Here is a 5,972-nt window from a genome sequence, read left to right on the forward strand (position 1 = left end):
TCTTATAAATAAAATAATATTTTCTCAGTGAATATCAACATATATGAACGAAATATAAAGTAGAAAATTGTCATAAACAGATATGATGATTTCTAGAGAATTAAAACTTAAGAAAACAAATCTAGAAAAATCAAGTTGTCGTGACAGATCATAAATCTGTCGGGACAACTGCTTAAACTTGTCAAAAAATATTTGTGAGTTATAAAATATATTGTCCATTTAAGATAGTCAATTTAGGAATTTATATTCTCTCCCTTTGGCATCTTTTTAGACAAAAATATCCTCACTCAAAAGTATGTGCAAAACACACATTAGTTGAAGCATAGAGTTTACTCAAAACTCCCCATGCACAATATATATAAAAAAAAATAGGATACATAATAAAAAAAACATGTTCCAAACTCTATCAATTAGCACAAGAACATGCAAATTTTTCTACTCCCCCTAAATAACTCTTATCCCCCTTTTTTTCGATTAAAAGGGCCAAAGGAACATTGCCAGGGGCCAAACACACTTCCACCACAGTTCATCACCATGGTTGCCTGCACACATGTTAGATGAAAAACGAAACAAAGAAATAAGAAGAAGAAGAGAAAACGTAGTGGAAGAAAAAAAGAATGGGTAACAACCAAAACAACACAAAATTAGGAAAATAAAAAATGCAAACTTTTTCTTGTCTAAGAATATGATATTTAATGCACAAAAGAAATTGTCAATATTTCCACTATTCCCACAAACAGTTAATTATTTTTTGTTTTTACTTTTATTTTTTTGTATAATAACACAAAGGAATATATATAAATATAAAAATGCAAAATATCATTTTGTGACCAAAATCTTTCATGACTTGTCCATTGAGAAAGAACCAAACATTAGTACATTTTAACAAACTTTTACTATAATGTTTAGTAAATTTATTTAACATGTCATGCTTTTATTTGTCTCAAGAAAAATAGTTAGTCTTATCTCATGAAATATTTAAAGTAAATCAAATGGTGTGTATGAGTTTTAATATTTTTGTTTTACCACTAAAATTAGTCTTAAGCATTTGTGTGTGCATGTGAAAGCATGTGACATTGCCATTTGGTGGCAATATTTAGCCTTTTTCGCAAGTTGCATAAAGTACCCAATGTAGACGCTTTTACACTACATCGATGGTAACCCTTCTCACAAAGTAGAGTATCTTCTACATACACATATTGATTAACAAAAATATTAAATGGATAGACCTCTCTATAAAACCATGCGGACATGTAACACGATTTCATATTGTCAATAAAAGTAGTAGAAATCATTTAGTTTGACAATTGTGTTGCTTGCTTGTTTTATTACATGATTAATGAAATAATACGAACATTTATAAAATCCCGAACATATGGACAGTTACAATTATAGTGACTAGGTCACAGTGAATTATATTTTAAATAATATGTTCAAAAGAACGAGTCCTAGGATTAGATCAGTGCATTGGATTTTCACTGATTAGGCAATCTATGATATGATCTATTTACACATTCGGGGTGTGATGTTAGACATTGACCAAGTAGATAAATCATATGTATTTGGTTACATCGGACTATGATTGATATTGATTATTGATTGATAAATAAGTATTGTTGTTATTGAATCTAATCTATGTTACAAAGTTGGCTATAGGTTAAGTTGATCTTAATTCTGAGTGATAATATTATGCTAATTATATTATTTAAATCTTTTGACTTGTTTGTTACCAGCTTACCCTACGGTCTAGCCAATACTTACATCTTGGAGATTTAGCAGTGTAATTGAGTGGGAGTATTATTCATAGATATGAAATCTAGAACTTCTGTATGAGAAGTGAAAAGATGATTTCCTTAATTGCTTTGCTCAAAATGTTAAATGATTGAGATCTCATTTATGTGATTAAGTTCACAGAAATATTATTTATAAGGAACTTAGTGGGAGTTAAGGATAATATATTGATGAGGGGTAAAACGGTAATTTGCACCCAGCTTGTAATGCCCCAAAATCCCTGATGCAGTTTAATGGCTGGATTAGTAGGCTGGGAGGGCCATAACTATTTAATTAAGCCATTAAATGATTATATGCATGTTTTTGTGAATTATATTATAATATGATGTTAAATGCATGCATGTGGGTCCATATTTGATTATTGGGGTGTTTTGGTAATTTGGCCCGTTTAGGGCATATTTGTGTATTTTGGTACATATTGTGAGTTATGGATGAGATCTCATTATTATGGAGATATATTCGAGCTATTTGGCATGAGACGGTCTTATATTGTGAATTAGCGGTTTTGTCATAACGGGGTCATTTATTGAGATATGGAGCAATGAGAAATGTTTATTTGATGATAAATTGAGAGTTATTGAGATCAGGAGGAAATTTTGGAAGTTTTGACTATAATGTTCCTAGAGGTTTTTTCGGGACCCCGAGCACTAGGTTTTATTTGAGGTTACTTAAGTTTGAAGTAGCTTGTTAGATAGAACAGTACGTTAGAAAATACTTTTTCTCTTCCTGTTAGTTCCTTTTACCGTTTGAGACAATTTCAAAGGAATCTCGAGTTCTAGGAGTCGGAATCAAGCGAGGATCGAGACATAGCGATCCTAGGAAAGATTAGAAGCTTCTTGATCGAAGGATTAACAAGAAACAACCCAATCAAAGGTAATCTAAGTCTTAAGTTTTGAGTTTTTAGAGTTTCTAAGCTTAGAATTGGGTTTTGTGAATCATTGAGTTTTTGGTTCGTTTGAGCCTCGAAATTTGATGGTTTTGGATCATAGGGAAGTTTGGGAACTTTGATTTCTGGGTTTAGAAGTGTTTAGGTATGTTTTTGGAAGGTTTGGGATGAAGGACATTGGGTTTATGGCTGGTTCTGGGTGGGGGGCTGCGGCCTTAGCTCGAAGAAGCAGGTGGAGGCATTTTGGCCTTGATGGGCGCCGCGACCCTTGCTCCTGGTGTGGCTGAGGGCCGCGACTCAAGATGCTAGGGTCGCAGCTCTTGGGTAGTTTTGAGCCTGTTTGAGTGTTTTGACCTTGGGAACTTGGTTTTAGGCCTCGAGATTGTTCCTACTACCCGGATTAGTGGGGATTGATGTCCCAGAGGATAGATCTTGGTACAGGAACCTTTGTTATTCATTTTATTGATGGTGTCCCATTTTTGGTTATGACTAGGTGACTGTTAAGGAACTTAAAGGTTGGCCGTTCTCAATGGTCGTTCTTTTATTCATTCTCGCTCGAATCAGAGGTAAGAAAACTGCACCCTGTGTATATGTGACATGCATGGTTATTCTTGATGCATGTTGGATGCTTAAATGTGACACGCATGGTTATTGTTGAGGCATGTCAAGTGATTAAATGTGATGCATGTGTTGCTTGAGAAATATGTGATTAGGGCATGCTATGAGTATTGAATATGAGATTGTTCAGAGCTTGAGCCTCTGTGTTTATGCATGGTCCTAATTATGCTAGCAGTTGTTAAGTAAGCATGCTGAATGTCCTATATTCGGATATTTGACATATGATATATGTTTGGTAGCATTGCTTGCTTGTGTGTGGCACCAACTGTTCAGGATCGACACTGGTCGCGTATTACTGACCTGAGAGTTAGAAACGGCATAAGCGTCAAGGATGCAGAGCCGATAAAAGATTAGATCTAATCGATATCTGCATTGAATGACTCATATGGGGTATTAATGCTGGACCGACCTGAAGGTCGATGAAAATTATAAGCGCTTGTCTAGTCTAAGACTAGTTACTCAGAGCCAGGGCCAAAGGTCTAGGTGATTGTTTTGTCACATGGCTGAGGGAGCGGAATCCCATGTTAGTGACTTGGTAATTAGTGACTTGTTTAAAGGTATTGACCCCTTGTTAGTGACTTGATGATTAGTCACTCGTTTAAATGTACTGACCTCCTGTTAGTGACTTGATAATTAGTCACTTGTTAAAGGTATTGACCCCCTGTTAGTGACTTGATAATTAGTCGTTAAAGGTATTGACTCCCTGTTAGTGTAACGCCCTACTACCTTAGAGCCGTTACTAAGTGAGTTTAAAATAGAAATCGTGCTTTTGACTGACTCGAAGTGGTTTCTAAAACCAAAGTTGTGAATAAACCAGAGTTTAAGGCTGTACTCTTTAAAATGTTTAGTTTCATTGAAACGTTAAGTATAAAACATCTGGGATCCCAAAATAAGGTTTACAAAATATTTACAACTCAAAAATAGATTTACACTTGATCAACTATCAAAAGAATAGTTTAATACAGCCATATACAAAATGCCCCCAACCAAAGCAGTCGGGCAGGCCGAACATGTACGCGCCGCCCCCACGCTCTCCATACTCATGGCCGGTTGATTGATTCCTTGCTTTTACCTGCCACACGGAGCACCCGTGAGCCGAAGCCCAGCAAGAAAACCCAAATAGCACATAACATATGCAATTATTATAGCTGGCATAATTTGCTGATAAATAGAAAAACCATCAGATTAAACAAGCACGACCATGCCGCCCCAGAGGCCTTACCAAAGCTTGGGGTCTCGGTCCTCACCGTAGGATAACTCATGTATCCCTTGGGTCCCACCCTAGCTATAGCATCCCATGTGATGAGCGTTACTTCCGGCCCCACTGCCGTACCCGGCCTACGCCGCTCTCGGCCTTAGCCGTTCATTCCATTATAATCACACATATAATGCATTCAGAAATAACCATTCAAACATACAATAGTTCATCTAAGTTTACACACTTGCACACAATACAATCTAGGGCCGTGCCCTGCAATCACACAGTGGGCCCATGCCCTATTCTCGGGTGTTACGGTTTTCTTACCTTTAGATTCTGTAGCCTTGATCACCCGACTCCTTGAGCACGATCCTACCCGAGCCCTAGCGCTTACCTAAGCAAAATCCACAAGTCAAAGTCATCACCAACCTCAAGTCACAAACCTAGCCTCGGGACTAATCCCGAGCCCCCCGGGAAGTCCTAGATCCCCAAAACAAAGTGGCGGAATCAAGCCCCGAACCCTAGGTCAAAATCCCTTCACAAAAGCCCAAAAATCCCCTCTGTGAACAGTGCAGCGCTACAGCGCTCAAAAGAGGGCGCTGTAGCGCTACAAGCAGAACCACCCCATCAGAACAGGGGCTAGCGCTACAGCGCCCCCTGACCAGCGCTGTAGCGCTAGTTGCAGCCAGACCAAAACCAAAAATCGCATCTTGCGATTTTCTTCTCCCATTTCAACTCCAAACTTGCCCAAACCTTTTCCAAACCCAAAAACACACATATACACACCACACACTCATCCCAAGCATCCCATGAACTCAATCCCAAGCTCAAGCAACCCAAAACTCAAAATCTAACACAATGAACCCAAAAACCCGAAATTCACTCAAACAACAAAGATAGGGTCTTAGAAATCATACCGTGAGTGGAATTTCGACCTTGAATCAAACCCTAGACCTCCTTAGCTTGCACCTTCACAACCTTGACCTGTTTTCCCCAAAAACCCCATCCATTTAGCTCAAAAACACAATCCAAACCAGTCAAACCCTAAAACAGAAAATCCCCAAGAACTTACCTCAATTTCTGATGTGATCTTGCTAACCCCTTGCCAATCCTCAAGCCTAGCTTAGGATTCTTGATGCTCAGCCTACCCTAGCTCTCCACTGAGTTTGACTCCAAGAAAAATGAAGGAATTTGGTTGGGAGAGCCGCAAACCGATCTTTTGGAGAAAAAACCCCTTAAGCTCTTCTCTTTCTTTTTTTTCTTTTCAGCCTATAACTTTAACTCTACAAAATCCACTAAGTATAAAGCCCTTATTTAATTATCTCTTACAAGCCTAATGACCAAAATGCCCTCCCTTAATAACTCTAAACCTTTATGCCCATAAAGGGGCATTTTAGTCATATTACCCAAGTTCCCACTAATTCCTCAAGTGTTCCTAATAATTCCCGCTCGCTACCCAATACCTGAATAATCGTCAAA

The sequence above is a fragment of the Humulus lupulus genome, chromosome 8, assembly GCF_963169125.1.
Source record: "Humulus lupulus chromosome 8, drHumLupu1.1, whole genome shotgun sequence".
Classification (NCBI taxonomy): domain Eukaryota; kingdom Viridiplantae; phylum Streptophyta; class Magnoliopsida; order Rosales; family Cannabaceae; genus Humulus; species Humulus lupulus.